General features: G+C 44.0%; 1 pseudogene across 1 annotated transcript in view; it reads right to left on the bottom strand.

Moving 5' to 3' along the window:
* LOC311177820 (tubulin alpha-1A chain-like) overlaps positions 1–14,197 on the bottom strand; it is a 39,840-nt pseudogene extending 25,643 nt beyond the window's left edge. Inside the window, exons 1-2 of the transcript in view lie at positions 14,144–14,197; positions 8,529–8,767 (exon numbers count right to left, since the gene is read on the bottom strand). The product of the transcript in view is annotated as a tubulin alpha-1A chain-like (transcript). The remainder of the gene's footprint in view (positions 1–8,528; positions 8,768–14,143) is intronic.
* Between the last annotated feature and the right edge of the window lie 2,607 nt (positions 14,198–16,804).

Raw genomic sequence — 16,804 nt, 5'->3', positions numbered from 1 at the left:
GAGACAGTTTCTAGACTTTCACAACTAAATCAAAATAAAAGCAAGGATCAACAGTGAAGTAGTCCTATGGTATACATATTTTGGGTTAGGCTCCTGCATTAATTAGCTATTGTTAAAACAACTTTCCGCATCTGTGGGAACCTGGGTGCTTCTGGCTTCTGTGCTAGCTGGAGCTGCAGGACCCAGTTTCAGGATCACTTAGCAGGGCTGGCAGTTTGGCTTTTAGCAGGTTTTAGTTCCTTGCCGCATGGGCTCTCCGCAGGGCCCCTTGAGTGTCCTTGCCCATGGTGCCGGTGGCTCTGCAGAGGAGGGTCCGTGGAGGAGGAGGCGGAGCTGTGGTGTCTCTTGTGACCAGGCCTGGAGGAAGCAAGGTCAGTGGGGTCATTTAGGAGATTTGCGACCTTAGTTCCCATGGAAACCTTGCTGCGAGAATAGTAAAATGTACAACTTGAAGGCGCCCTAGCGTGGCGGTTTCTAAGCGTCTGCCCGTCGGCCTTGCCACCTGGCAGCTGCTTGAAGGTGTAAGTTATCGGGCCTTTCCACCCACCCACTGAATGGGACCTGGAGTGCTGCTCGATAATTTCAAAAAAATACACCATATTTTTAGATCAATTATAGAAAAATTGAGCTGATAGTAGTGTTTCCATGTCCCCTCCCACCTGCAGACACCACACACACACAGACCCACACAGACACTACATGCAGTTTATCAAATGAAAACTCTCTTGCGTGTAGAAGCACATGGGTGGTACAATTAGCGAACCGATATTGATACATTATTATGAACTAAAGTTCACAGTTTACATTAAGATTCATTCTTAGTGTTGCATGCAAAGTGTGATATATTCACCTTTATATTATCATGCAAAATATTTTCCTCATCTTAACACTCCTCAGTATTTCACTGTTCAGTGCTCTCTTTCTCCCCTGAACCCTGGCAACCTACTGGTGTTTTTGGACTTTCTGTAATTTTTCTTTTTCCAGCATGTCTTATAGCTGGAATCATATGGTATATCGCCTTTTCAGATTGTCTTTCCCTTAGTGATATGCATTTAAAGTTCCTCCTTGTTTTATGTGTGTTGATAGGTCATTTTTTATTGGGGAATAGCTTTCCATTGTATGCATATCACTGTTTATCCATCCACCAATTGAAGGACATCTTGGTTGCTTCCTGCTTTTGGTGATGCTATCTAAAACGCTGTAAATATTTGTGGGCACGTTATTGTGTATAGTTAAGTTTTCACATCAGTTGGTTGAGTACCTACGAGTGCAATTGTGGAATTATATGTTAAGGCTTGTTTAGCTTATGCTGCCATACTATGTTTAATCTTTGCCGTAGGTGCCAGATGCTTTAGTTTTCTGGTTTTTTCCTCCTCTCGTGTCTTTCAGTTTCCCTGAGAATTCCTCCTTAAGCAGTGTGTCTTGCAGCTCTCTCCGCGATAGTCACTGTTACTTTTGCTGGTTTGTTGATTTGGTGGGGAGACATCGGGAAGGAGCAACATTCTGTAATCTTACAGTAAGCCTCAGTTTTTGAGTGGGCCCAAGCACTGTGCCCTTTAAAACTTCTCAGCTTTTCCCCACCTCTTTTATCAGATGGGAAGGCATCAGGGTTAGGAGTTGAGTAAGTCCTTTCCCCAGGTCTGCAAGGTTCTGGCAAAGTAGTTTCTCTTAAAGGGGGCTCTTTGCTGTGGAGAATGCTCTGAACTATTCTAAAATGGTTACTTTCCCTTCCTCCTGCCCAAAACACTAGGGGACTTTTCTGTTACCTTGATGTGACAGCTGGTGGTAGGCTCCTGAAGGGAGCACCTACAGGTCTCCTAAGTCTGGCTTTCCAAGAGAGTGCTTAACTTTTAGCTAGTCTTCAGGAATTTGTTAACCTTGCTGTTACTATCCCTATTAGTTAATGATTCCTTTAGCTTTTGTTTCAGGTAAAGCAGTCTTTAGTATTTTCCTGTCTCTCTTAAGATTTTGGGGTGATGCTTTGTCCTTTGTTTTCAGTTGTCTTATGAATTTAAGAAAAGTTAATGATTTCAGTTTGTTTAGTTTTTTTCCTTGCTTTGAACATGGGACTGAAGACTTCCAGTCCCTTTATAAATCAGAACTGAAACCAGAAACCTAATGCCCCCAAATCTGTGCTTGAGCAAATCTCTCTAGGTGCTTCTGATAGTTGCGAACCCCCAATTTAGTTATCATTTTACAAATGAGAACAATCAGGCCCAAAGAGAGGAAATCGCTTTTCTAAGATTATACAATCAGAGTCAAAAATGTAGACTAGAATCTGGGCCTTTTCATACTACTATAAATATTTACATAGTTACCTTCAAAGGGATTAATTACATTTTTGTGTTTTAGGTTATGGATCATCTGGGATCTGGTTGTAATCATACCAGTTACTGTAATCCTTTTTCTTTCTCCAGATGAGCTTCCCATCTGGGCTTGCACTTCAAGTCCCTGTCTGGAGAAGAGGGAATCTGCCCTAGAGCAGTAATTGAGAGATTTTTTTTTTTTTTCCTGTAAAGGACGAGGTATTCTAGCCTTTCCAGACCATTTGGTCTCTGTTGCAAATATTCAACAAAGCAAAAGGAGTCTACCATAGACAATAAGTAAGCAAAGGGATAGGGCTGTGTTCCAATAAAACTTTATTTACAAAAATAGACTGCACTCGGGCGCATGGACCCTCCTTGCTGGTCAGCTTCTAGAGCATTTGGAAATCCTCTCTTCACTTCTGTGCCCCAGACGATGCTGCTATTTTTATTTGCTAATTGGAGCCAGAGATCACTTACTAGATGGTGTTTAAAGTAGTATTAGATATTTTGCTGTGGAACTTTGCTCCCTAATTTTGGTTTCTTCTTTGAAACATGATTTTTTTGTTATTGAGGAGATATAGATTTCTCTCTCACAAAGGTTTGAGCAGGGCTGATTACTTACTGGCTCGTGTGGATCTAGATTAAAACAAACAAGGGAAAAAAATACCCCAAAACACTCTGATCACTTACTGCTGCCAGGGTAGCTACACTACCAGTGTAAAACATGCCTTTTAATACGTGCTTAAAGATGAAGAATACTAGAAAGAACCAAGTGGAGATGCCTGTGGTAGAATTATTAGGTTAGAGGGATGATTTTAATTTACTTTTCATCCCTGGGTAGCAGCTTAGGAAAATGGGCTGTGGCTGTTGTGCTTTACAAGTCTTGGTGGCCATGGCTCTCAGTAGCTCTTTAAGATCCCCTTGGGGCTTTGGTTGCCTGGGCAGAGAGAAGGCAGGAGCTGGGTGGAGTGGAGAAGACAGATGCCAGCCGAGAAGCGGCCCTGGAGAGCCTTGGCTGTATGGGGATAAGGCTTGTGTGCTGGCTCAAATGGATGAACTTTGGGTTTCGTTAGCCAGAAGGGGTTAATACATAGTGCAGGTCATCTTTGTTTGAGAGATCCTTGCAACATGGGCTACTTAAAAATAAAAGCAAAGCAAATTATGAAATTCTGTTTTGGGTGCTTTCCTGTCCTTTGGTTGGAAGTACAGTGACCTTTAATAACCGAGAATAATTGAAATATTATAGTTTTGGTAATGATATAAAAAGGCCAGTCTCTACTGTTCGAATACCGAACGCTGACGTAATGGGAAGGGTTTTATGATTAGAATTTAATTATTTCAGGCTAAAAGGATTACCGGAAGATGACTCTAGAGGGCAGTGTAACTCAGCGTCTTGGCACTTCTGGCGTTTAAGTTTTTTTTTTTTTTTTTTTTTTGAAAAAAGGATCCATGTCTGTGAACTTCTTCACTGCACAGTGCCCCAATTTGGTAGAATGTGAGTTTTGGGTAGAAATCTGAGTTTCGGTTTGCCTTAGAAAGTTGCCTAGATCAAAATTACTGGCCCTAGGGAATATCCATGCTTGGTTAAAACACACTGGCTTAGAAAAACCTAGAATTATATTGATCCAGCTAAATTGAATTGAGTTTGCTTTTTAGGCATTTGTGAAACATTAAGCAAAAGGAATGGTTTAGCTTGTGTTTTCAAATGTTTTTGAGTAAGAAATAAACAGACCCTTCATTAGAGAACTCAAACAAATCGGAGAGTTTGACTTTTTCTGACACATTTTTAAACATCTCTTTAAAGTGGAAAGGTTGAAACCAGATGCTTAATTGGTGAATGCTTGTTTCAGTGTTGAACTTTTCAAATGTTTGCGTTCTGCAAAACTCATAACATGATATGCCAATCATTTCTTTCCTTTAATTTTTAAACTTCTGAATATTTTCAGGGAAAATATAACCTGTATCATTTTGACTTATTGAACATAGTCATAAAATGTGGTGTAGCTCTTTGGGTTTTTGAATTGTTTTCTCTTTTAGAAGCAAAAAGTGAGGGTTATAAAGGACAGACTAAATAATCTTGAACTTTAGATTTAGTTTTACATTTTAAACTACTGTAAACTTAAAAAACAATTTCTGTGTATGCTTTTCCTATATTTGTCACAGTCTTGAAGTCGATGTGTCCTGTGGTTAGTTATGATATGTTTTGGGTGATATGATTTGTGATTTTGAACTTTTCATTTTGATTTTGACCTATTAGAATAACCTTAAAGTACATTTTGGGGGGATTTCATTTTCTTTATCTGTTCTAGGATAATACAGATTTTTCATTCATGATTGAAAGGTTTGTTAAAGCATTTTGAAATTTTTGTCAGAAAAGCCTTATTAGGTAAGTGCAAATAGTGTGAATTTAAGAAACATAACATGGGGGTTCTGGTTGTACTGTGTATTCACACTTGTTTATAGGTAATGATCACAGTATCTTATTTTCATGTCATCAGCCCCCTCTCTCCCCCCTGCTTTCTACCTCAGGTGGATAAAATAGTTATTTTGACTTGTTTCTTCTTTGGAAAGAAACAGATCAGGAATGAAAGTAATGTTAAAAGTGAAGTACAGTTGGGAAACAAGTGTGAGGGCTGTGTATGAGCCGTGATTCTTGGTGCCGGCTATTAGCTTCACCCCTAGTCCTACCCGGGTGTCTTTTTTCCCCTTTCAGTTAGCAGAGACTGATATAAAACAGCTATTTTTGTGCGTGTGAAATATGTAACAAACATTAGAAATTTCACCTGAACTTTGTGTTTAAAAACTTACACAGAATTGATTTGGTGTGGATAAACCACAGAGTTTTACTTTTTTTTTTTTTTTTAAAGAGGCATGTCTATTTATTTATTTATTTGTTTGTACGTGCACTGGGTACAGTCAGAAGCGCGGGAGGGTGAGAGAATTCACCAGAGTCAGAGCGGGGAGCAGAGCAGGCAGAAGGACCGAAGGACACTGCTGAGGGGAGCAGCGGGCGGCAGGAGAGGTCTGCGCGCCATGTGGGATCCTCTTCCGGTGGCCGTGGAGCAGCCGGGGATCGAACCGGCACTGCAGAGGCTGCGGGCAGCTTCGCAACCCAGAGCTCAACCGCTGCGCCACTGGGAAGGCCCCCAGAGTTTTACTTTTAAGGAAAAAATTTAAGTTATTTACAGAGATGGAGGGAGGAGAAAGGTTGTGCATTCATTTATATGACGCCCAGAATAGAAGGTAAACTTTCAGCTATAGTAATTAGAGAAACAAGTATGTATTTTAAAAAGGATTTGAGAGACATCTACTTAATTCTCCAACTTGAAATCAACAGACTTAATAAAAATTTTTAAAATTCTAGCAAATGACAGTTTTTCTTTGATATAGAAAGGATTCAGTTTTTAAAATATAAATTGCCAGTGCCTCCTGGCATTTGAAAAATATAAGAAATTATAAGAGAAAATTTCCTTAACATAGGCTCTAAATACTATGTACGTTTTTCTATAATATGTGTACTCTGAATATTTATCAGTTTATTTTGTACACTTGTAAACTTAACCTATGTATATAATACCTTACCTCCCCTTTGGAACACATTTTAATTACTATTTTTCCCCAATTATCTCTGTTTATCCAAATCCATTTCCTTAAAAAGATTATTTATGCATACAAGAGCTGGGGTATAGGCCAGAGGTGCGGGGGAGGGTGTGTGTGTGTGTGTGTGTGTGTGTGTGTGTGTGTATTCACCAGAGACTGTGAGGAGCAGAACAGGTAGATTGACTGAAATCCACTGCTGAGGGATTTGCATCTTAATCCCTTGCACCACCAGGGAGGCCCTATCTAAATCCATTTTTTTGGTCTCCCGAGTATAACTGTTTTCTTTCTCCATTTTGTTGCTTTTCTCTTTGATGGCAGTACCTCCAAGTCTGGTTATAAACTGCCGTGAGTTGTCTGTGTAAACATCTTGTTTTATGTGGATCCACACATTTAGGTATGCCTTGAGGGAATCACATGTTATATAGGAACTCAAGATCTCTGGGTATTTCATGAAATGGAGACATCAACTGATCAGCTCTAGCAGGAATTTACTTTTTGGCTCTGGATTTGCTGTCAGGTTGTTTTCATTAATTACACCCTGCTCATGTTGCTGTCCTTTGTTCCTTAATGACAGATTTTGTCAGTCCCTGATGATAGCTCTAAGGCGTGGGCAAGCTGTTTTTGAAGAGGGCCAGATAGTAAATGTTTCAATACACTCTCTGTTCCTTGCAGCTATTCAGGCCTTCCCTTTGTGGCATAAAAGCCAAAGATAATATGTAAATCAATGGGTGTGAAAGTTTCCAATAGAACTTTGTTTATGGACCCTGAAATTTAAATTTCATATAATTTTTAGGTGGTATAGAATATCATTCTTTTGAATGACTTCTCCCAGCCCCCAAACTATTTACAAATACAGAAATCATCTTTTACTTCTGGGCCATACAAAAGCAGGCCATGGGCTGTTTGACCCTTGACCCGTATTTTGCTGATTTCTGAGCTAGCAACGCAAAACAGGTGCCTAGAATTGGGTACCTGTAGCTTCATGTGAATATTCAGAGTTGCCTTTGTTACTATCAAAATAAGTATATTTTTAAATATGGTAGAGGATCTAAATGATGCATTTTTGAATGGCATCTTTAAGTTGGGTTTAGTTACATAGAGGATTATATGTGGTTTTCTTTATCAATATATTAAATGTGGAAAATTGCCTGCCTGCGGAGTAAAATCTTTGATTTACAGATTGTCATAAGGTTAGAATACACAGGCTGTTTGTGTGTGCGCGCGTGTATGTGTGTGTGTGTGTTAATGTGAGTGAGTGTGAGAGAGGGAAACAGAGATTTTGGTAAAAAGTCTTCATTTGAGGCACAGAACTGCCTTCAAGGCTGTTTCAACCAGTGCCTTCTGTTTTGGTGTTCTCTATCCCTTTGTGCAATCTAATGATGGTATTTTAGAGCTGGAGAGTAGGTTGTCTCTGATTTTGATCCTCTTAGCATTACGTTTTTTTACCTGAAATACTGAAAGAGCTAAACTGTCTCTATCTAGGTAGGGATTGCTTTTCTTCTGCTTAACCTTGAAAATACAGCCCATTTGTTGGCAACAAATAATACTTGGGCACTACATATTTCACAGTACTTTTTCTACTTAATATTGTGAGCAGATAGTTAATTTGAAAAACTGTTACTTCTGTTGATCCTTGCTATGACAAAAATCAATGTTCACAGCAGAGTCTGAATTAATAGGGCTCAAACTCATTAGGCCATGAAAATGGTTTAATCAACAGTGAACCCTTTAAAGACCTTGTCAGATCGTATCTTAAAACAGATTCAAGGGAAATAAATGGTTAGCACTTACAAATATTTTCTGTTTCAAAGTCTATATTCTTGCCTTTTATACCTCCTGGAATGACTTCTGGTATTCCAGAACTTCTGGGTGGCTCCTCTGTTGTATTTATAAGAAAACAAAACTGTATTTGTATTTTACATTGAGCCAGAGCCAGTCAATCTAAATACTAATCTCTTCCTAGTAAAAAGCCCTCTCATACATTGAAGGAGACATTTCATCCTTCTTTCTAACCTGGAAGTGCATTCTGACTGTTAGACTTTTTCTTCTCTGTTGTCACGATGCAGTTTTATCCATCTCCGCTTCCTCATGCTTCCTCCTCCACCCCCTCATTGTGGTAATGGTTGGCCGATTGGATGTTTGTGAGCCTTTCTGGAGGTGATGGCTTGTGTAAGTGTGGAACAGCTTCCCTTCTAAGCACCCTCTCTAATGAGCATTCTAATTGCATTGTGCTGGGGGTAGTTTGTTAGGTAGGGCATAGGGTCAAAGGGGAAGCCTGTATTGATTAATACATTGAATTTCCATGTTAGAGAACTTTCAATTTGGGGGTGCAGCTCCTGACTTAAGTTCTTTATTTTTATTTTGTTCAGAAAGTCAGTTTTTTGTTTTTATATTTATTTTCACAACTCTGCCATATCTTTCTCATGGGTGCTGGTGGTTACCTGCCATCCTTGTCGCAGAGGAACAGTCTAGGCATCATCAGACCAACCAGAGAGGTGCTCAGGGCGTGGCTCTGCCTTGCTTTTCCTCTCTGGTGACCTCATACGCTGACGCTGCGGCCTGTGGCAGCATAGAGACAGCCGCAGTTGGGGCTGAAGCACAGGGCATTGCTTGCTGTCCCACCATCTAGCTATAAGTTGCTTGCCTTTGTTGACATCACTCAGTGTGGCCTCACCACCATTGCCTCTGGAAGCACATAGAGGTACAGCAGCAGAGATTGTCACAGAGCAGTAGCCCGAGTGACCCAAGCTGTTGGTCTTCAGCTTGCGGCTTCCCAGGTTCCACACCTTGGCCAGCTTCTCCTGGTAACAGGAGATGGTCACGGGCATCCTGTTGGTGGGTGCGAAGTGGATGCCAAACACCTGCTCAGGTGGCAGAGCCTGAGTTTAAATCCTGGTTCTGACATGTGCTAACTGTGTGGCTTTAGTGAACAGATGTCATTCACTACCTTTGTTTCTTGGTTCGTTCATACAGGGAATCTAGATAATAACAGTATCTGCCCTACAGGAATAGTGTCATTTATGCAAAGCATTTAGATTAGTACTGGGCACGTTGTTAGCACTAAATAATTATTTGTATTTGTAGAGTCAGGAATGGACCACTGAGCAGGTTTTCTGATCCCATGCAGACCGGGTAAAGGAGGAGTCAGAGTCCTCAGTGGTTTTTTGTAGGTCTTTTATTGGGGCTCAGCGGGTATGTGGCAGGCAGGGGTGCTGGGGTGCTGGGAGGCTGGCAGTCCTCCCAGCCCCCAGCAAATCTTCACTCTATCTGGGCTCTCTGGCATTCTCTGCTTCTGCTTTGGGCTTCTTCTCTTTTGGCTTCTGCTGCTGCTCCTGGCGTCCCCATGACGCCGCCCTTAAAAGCCCAGTCTTAGCCCAGGTGAATCCCATCTACCTATGCCCACACCCTATTCCAGGTGCCCGCCATCAGGCATGCATTCAGGACCTCAAGGATCCATCATCTATCCTGATGGCGGGAGGGCAGAAAAGCCTGACATTTTCTTTACCCTACAGTATTATTATCATCATTATTGTAGGGTAAGTGAAAAAATCATCAGGCTTTTCTGCCCTCCCGCCATTAGCATTAATGATGGATCCCTGTGGTCCTACATGCATGCCTGATGGCAGGCACCTGGAGTGGGGTGAGGGCATGCATACGTGGGCACACCTGGACTGAGACTGGGCTTATTAGGGTGGTGTCACAAGGAACAAGAGAAGAACGAGAAAGAGCAGCAGAACGAGAGCAGAACTAGCAAAGAAGCAGGGACCATGAGAGAACGCCACAGCCCAGAAAGAGTGAAGATTCGCCAGGGCTAGGAGACCTGCCAGCCTCCCGGCCTGGCCTCCGCCTGCCATATACCTGGTAAAAGCTCAGTAAAAGCCTGAAAAGCCACCGAGGGCTCCAGGACTCTCCTTTACCTGTCTGCCTGGATCATAGAGGCCCTGCTCTGGGCCTTCCTGCTGCTGCAAGTATCTTTCACGGTTACTGTGGGTTTTAAGTTAAGCAGGAAAGGGACGGTATCAGATGGAGTATCAGAGATTGCTTTCTTAGTCCAGGGGCAGATGGTTGCTGGTGAGCAAAGGGCCAGTTGAGCAAAGGGAGTGGCAGGGAGACCAGTGCCACGGGTTGAGTTGTGTCCTTCTCCCTTCCCCAGTTCATTCGTTGACCTTCTGACCTTATGCCTCAGAGCGTGGGCCTGTGTGCACACGCGGTCATTGCCGTGCGGTGCTTAGCATGAGCTTGTTCGTGTGGATCGTCATCCAGTAAGGCGGTTGCCCTTCTAGAGAGGGAGAAACTTGCGCTCAGAGATGGACACCCACAGAGGCTGAGCGCTGTGGAGCAGGAAGACAGCCATGTACTCGGGACGGAGAAGGGCAGAGAACAGGTTTTGCCTTCACAGCCCTCGGGAGGAGCCAGCCCTGTGGCCACCTTGATCTTGGGACTTCGGCCCTAGAGCTGAAACAGTCTCTTTCTGTTGTTTGGGTCTTTCCATTTCTGGCACTTTGTTAGGGAAGTCGGAGGAACCTCATACAGCCAGCCAGGGAGACAGCGGTGGGTCCTGCGCTGCCTGGCGTGAGCTGTGTGGCGTCGGGCTTCATGGGGAAGACTTGCTTGTTGACATGTTAAGGGGAAGGAGAGTAAATCCTAGCAAGTTTCCCATTTGCTAAACTTTTTATCTACTATGGTGTACTCCCTATAATTGTAGGAGGTTTTTTGTTTTCTTTTAAATATCTCAATTGTAAGAAAGACCAGTGGCGTGAGGCAGGTAGTGGCAAGGGCATGCGAACACTTGCTGGTCACCGTTTCTCGGCAGGGCCGCAGCCCTGCAGGTGGGCAGTGTGAAATCCCCTCGTCAGAGGATTCTTGATTTCCGTGCTGACTTGTGGAATTTGTGTGCTTGTCGTCATTCTCAAGGTGCGTGGAGGAGAAAGTTGGTCAGACGTTTTTGATTTGTAATTGGAGTGTGAGAGGATTGTTAATATGGTTCCTTTAGTCAGTTCCGTTAATACACGGAAGTGCTTTGGAGCCGCTCTGTGAGGTTGAACTACTGAGGTTATTTAATCATCCCATTTAATCGTTGTTAATTCTACTTCCTAAATTTCTCTTGCTCTTACCTTCTCACTGCTGCATGTGACCAAGTCCAGCCCCCCCAAATCTCTTACAAAAATGCTGCCTTAGACTCAACTCCCTTAGTTACTTCCCCTGATGCGCTCCTCCAGTGTGCTCTGGACCCACCGCAAGGGCCAGCTTATTAATAAAATCTGTCTTACTCCTTTGCATAAAGGCTATAGATGACCCCTTTTTCTGGAGGGGATGCCAGGTGACAGGGACCTTGGCATGTCTTGTCTTAGGGATCCTACTTTGTGAAAGAGTATGTGCCAGAGAGCGGGAGCCCTTTTTCCTAAGAAATGACCACCCCGCCTGATAGTAAATGTGATACCATCAAGATCCTTGAATCTGACCGACCATATCGGCTGTCAGAGTAGAATTGTAGGGCGGCCCATTTGTCCCTGGCACTTCGCTGGTGTTAAAATGAAAAATCCTGTGTCCTGTTCCTTTGAACACAGGCTCTGGGACAGGTGGGCGTCGTAGGTGGGCGAGCTGGCAAGAATATTTGTTTCTTCAATTTAGCATATAGTTTCTTATCTCTGGGCGCTTGTAGGTGTTACTGCCTTTGCCTAGAACATGCAGTTTGGCTGTTTCCTTAGCTTTCCATTCTCAGCTGTTCCAGGGCCTTTTAGACTAAGTTCAGTTGCCTGAATCTAGACACTGTCCTTGCCCCAGCAACGCACTGGTCGTTCTGGACTGTGGTGCTTGTTTGGAGAGGCAGTGCTGGTCAGTACAGTAGTGGCACCCATGGGTGCACATTAGAACTATCTAGGGAGTTTTTGAAAGTTAGAAATGCTCTACCAAAAAATAGTAAATAAATGAGTTAAACAAAAAGCACCACTCCACAGTTCTTGCAGTGAAGTTAGAATCACCCGAGGGTGTTTTCTAAGTTTTAAAATTGATCCACCAAAACCGTTTTCATGAAGATGGTGCTAAAAGTAAAGCAGCAGCAGCCCTGTCCCAGACGAAGCCAAAGCAAAAGCTTTGATGGCCAAGAAAGCGGCGCTGAAAAGCATCCATGGCCACACAAAGAAGATCATCAGGTCACCCCCCCCTTCCGGAGGACCAAGACACGGCAACTGCAAAGGTACCCCAAATATCCCCGGAAGAGCACCCCCAGGAGACACAAGCTGGACCCTTATACCATCATCAGTCCCCTGTGACCGCCGCGTTGGCTGCCACACCCACACCTGTGGGTCAACAGACAACACCCACCCCTGTGCTCACGCTGGGCGTCAGGCCGACAGCACCAGCCCCAACAGGCCGCGGAGACGCTCTGTGACAGCGGCGGGCCAAAGTCCGCTCCCTGGTCAGACAGCGGAGAGGGGAGGCGTGTCCCCCGGCTCCGGACTCGATGCTTCAGGTGTGGCGGACAAAGTCGGGATCGTCTCGGCTGCGTAGAGCTGACTAATTCTAAATATAAATTTTTCACCATAAAGAATAAAATTACTCCACCAATGAATGAATGAATGAATGAATGTTAAATGTGAAAACACTTTACAGCTCTTGCAACTCAGATTGAGACTGACTGGTAGCAGAAAGGGTAGGATGTGAACTTCAGAGGGTCCAGAGTCCGGTTCCGGCTCCCCACTGTCATATCCCACATTGCGGTGCTGAGTGCTGTGTGCAGGCCTGGTGTGCACCATGTACAGACAGGTCACTTCCGAGCTTCCTGTCACCTGGCCCCTCTGCACCAGCCATTCCCTCTGTGCACCCCTGTGGTTTCTTGGCCTGCGTACTGACTTTCTGCACTTAGAACACATTTGCTTTAAAATAAAACTTTATATCCTTACGGCTGAAATGAAAAAACCGGTGTCACTTGACATAAGTGGAAGGCAAGTATAAAAATAAGTGCAACAGAAATAAACTTAAAAAAATGTATTTATAAAAGGAAAGTACTCAATATGAGAAATAAGCAGTTCATGATCAGTTCAGTTAGTAATAAGTGATTATCCAGCTCTAAATTAGAGGTGTGGGATTTTGCATTAATAAAGGTGGTTTAGTTTTGCGTTTTGATATTAACCAGCACCGAGAGACCCATTTCACATGTCTAAGCAGTCAGAAAGGACAACATACTTGCCAGGATGTAATTAAAATTTCTATCAATATTAGAGGCGAGCAGAAAGAAGGCAGGTGTGTAGCCAAGTTGCCAAGGCCCATAGGTCCAAGTTTTAAAGAACTCCTGTACGGGGAAAAAACAAAAAGCCTTCCAGGTGAACTCTTCCACATCCTGGGGTCTTCTGTAAGGCCTACAGGGGGGAGAGGGTAGGTTCCCAGGTGTTGAGGCCTCAGGAAAGCAGACCCTCTGTTCCCTCTGTACAGCTCCCAGCAGTTGTGAGGAAACCTTATTAACTAGCCAGCATGTGATGGTGGTCTTTAAAATGGGGTGCTTTCTTCTCTGAGGAACAGGATGGGCAAGCTGATCCATCGGGGTGCAGGAGAAATGTAGAGCTCCTGTTTTAAATTTTAGTAGCTTACGGATATTTCATATACAAAAATCACATTTTTTCGACCATGTGCTTCTTGTCTCCTCTCGAGTTTTACAATTGTTAAGAATACCTCTGTGTCTGCTGTAGCACTATTTATAGTAGCCAAGATAGGAAAACAACCCAAATGTCCTAAAATAGATGAATGGATCAAAAAGTTGTGGTATATTTACACAATGGAATGTTACTCAGCAATCAAAAAGGGCAAACTCATATTTGCAGCAACATGAATGGAGCGAGAAGGAATTACGCTTGCCGAAAGAAATCAAAAGGAACAAGATAGATATCAGGATTTCACATCTATGTGGAATATAGAGAAACCAAGCAAAAGGTCAAGACAGCTAGGGAGCTGACCACAGATCCGAGGCGTACAGCAAGGGAGGGGGAGGGGAGAGGGAGGAACACAGGGACTCCAGGGATGGTTCAGAGGTGATAGGGTGGCCTTGGAACTATGGGGACGACAATGACAGAAGAAAAAAATAATAAAAATAGAGTTGCCCTGCAATGGTCTCTGTGCACTCTCTGACCTTATCTCGTTACCTGTGTTCCCTCAACCCCCAAATTCTATTTCACCCCCTCTGGCCTTTTTGCTGTGAAAGAGAACTCTGTCCTCTGCCTGGAGTGCCCGTCTCCAGAGCTCACTTGATGCTCTTGGCGAACTTCCTGATTGGGGGGCGGGCTGCCGTAACCACCCATGTTAGTACTGCGGCGGGTACCCTCCACCCCTTGCTGCTCTCCATCTTGTATGTTGCTCCGCTTTTTCCTTTTACTTCCTGCCTTTGGATATACTGCATAATGTGTTTATTGTTTGCCGTTGTCTGTTTGCCCCTGCAGAATGTGAGATCCGTGAGGCCCAGCCTCTTTTCGCTGTTTCCCAAATGCTTAGTTACGACATTGCCTGTTCAGGACATTTGTTTGTTGAAGGAATAAAGCATCTGGCACATAGTAGGCTCAGTAGGTTTCTTTTAATGAATACATAATCTACTTAGGAAAATAGAAATACAAAAATGAATAAAACAGGTTCTATGCCTTGAAGTAGTTCCGTGTAGCAGTGGAGACCAGTTTATGAGAAATACATGGAAATCCGGAGAACTTCAGCAGTAGAATTATGTGGACGGAGGAGGCTGAGAAGAGCGGGGTGTTACTGTGGGCAGGACATGCATTGAAATGACGTTTGAAGTGTGAAAACGGGAGTGGGTAGGTCTCCTTTTATGAATCCAGGGGGGGAAACGAGGAAAATATTTGAAATTCAAATTTGAAAATTATTTGAATTTTGGAGGTTCTGACTCTAGAAATTTTCCTTTGTGGACATGTCTTTCCTCTAATTTGAATTAAGTGGATGCCATGTCCCCATCATTTGTGACTCTGTTATGTAAATTGGGGTTATTTCCATAATTTCATTAGTTCTGCTGTAGTAGGGTGCCTATTGGAAATGGAGCTTTGTTTCCCCCTCCTTTGTCTCTAATATTTCTTGGGTCTCTTTGGATATTTAATACGTTAAGGGCATGAGTTGGGCGTACAGAGAATCATTCAGTGATGGATCACTTCTTTCCGTCAAAATGTATGTGCAGAATGCTGAGACAGTGGCGTTTCACATGGGGCTGCCGCCCTGTGTCTCCGCTGCCTCCTCCGTGCCAGGACGGGTGCTGAAGGCTGGGGGCTGTCAGGGGAGGGGTTTGCTGCTGAGACCGGCGCTGCCTGTGTGGGAGATGCTCTGCTGGCAGGACCCAGCAGGCGTCTGTCCAGACACAGTCCCTTCTCCCTTCATATAAATAATGTAGCAGAGGTGCAGGAGTGGGAATGAAAAGCAAAATACTGCCCTTTCTCGCTCCCCTCCCCCTCTCTTTACAGAGTGATGTGCTTTGTAAACTAATACCAGAGTGCTGACCTCGCTGATAGGGCGATTGAAGCCCTGGCTGATTGGTTTACGCACGTTCTTCCAGTGCGTCCACGATGGAGTCCCCCCCACCACGGTGCTCGTTGCACCCAGCGTCCCTGAGTGTTTCCTGCGGGCCTGGCGCTCGGCTCTTGAATGATTCATCCATCCCCATGAAATCTGTACGTGGTAGTTACTGTCAATCACATTTTATGATGACCACATGGAGACTTACCCTGCGGGCGAATTGTAGAGCAGGGACAACCCTGGCTGGCTCCAGGGCCCACACCCTTTCCTACTGGGCGAACCGCCCAAGGACTGGGGCGCTGAGTCAAGGTGTAGAGCACGAGGCGGGATGAGGAGCGCATCATTCGCCACTTACGGACGTGTGAAAACCCCGAAGGGCTGCACCTCACCGTTGGTGATAGGAAACAACACTTTTATCCTCAGAACTGAAAAAATCCCACTGGTTCCCTGCTTGAGGTGAGAGGCCGTTGGCTGGCACCGTGGCGTTTTTCTCGAAAACTGTAAGACATTTCCACGTTTGCCCATCTAGTTGACTTGATTTTGTGAGTTTTGTCACTCTTCAGTGTGAAACCGACACACTGCCTCAGCTGTCAGGGACAGAAAACAGCAGAGGAAGAGGCGATGGTCTCCTCTGACCTTGAGAGACCTGTAAAGTCTAGGAATGTAATAGTTTAGAATTTATAATTTTAGGAATTTTTGTGAAAGCCCGATATTTTCCAAGTTCTTTCTTTTGCTCTTGTTCTTACTCTCACCTTCCTCTGTCTGCACAAGAAATGGAGAGTATCACAAGGACACTATTGGCAAAACAGAGGTTTCTTACTTGAAATTGCACGCGCTGACGGCCTCGTGGGGTAACCACTCTTAGCAACTGTATTTACTATTGAAACTGGAAATACAGACTTTGATTATAGTTCAGCCAGCTTTTCTCGTGCTGCCCTCCTGTAAATGGATTATTTTTAGTTGGAATTTTTGCTGCGAGCCCTTTCCCACTACTTAATTGACTCTTCAGGCACCAATTGCAGCGCACACGTCAGCATCCCACGGGCGCTACCACGCGCAGCGCGGCCTGCACAAGGGCAGTGTCCCTGAATTACTGGACTCTTTCTGTCGCTTTTGATGCTGAAGGTGGGATTCACTCCGATTTCCTCCCAGTCCTTTCTCTAATGGAAATCCAGGGACTGTATGTCTGTCTCCTTTCGAAGTTTATCCTAGTAGCTCTTGGTGGTCATGTAAAATTCCCCGTCTGAATCTCTGCAGATGGCAAGTGAAATGGGTGTCGGGTATTTGTTTTGCTGCCTCCTAATGATAGCTCTGAGTCATTGGATACTTTCAAAGCTTGACCTTTAAATGTGTTCCCACTTATTAATTTGCCACTTGGCACATTTAGTTCTGTCAAACTG

This window comes from Talpa europaea (assembly GCF_964194135.1).
Source record: "Talpa europaea genome assembly, chromosome: 9".
NCBI classification, from domain to species: domain Eukaryota; kingdom Metazoa; phylum Chordata; class Mammalia; order Eulipotyphla; family Talpidae; genus Talpa; species Talpa europaea.
Note: the sequence above shows the minus strand (reverse complement) of the source record. Positions and strands in the feature narration are given on the sequence as shown.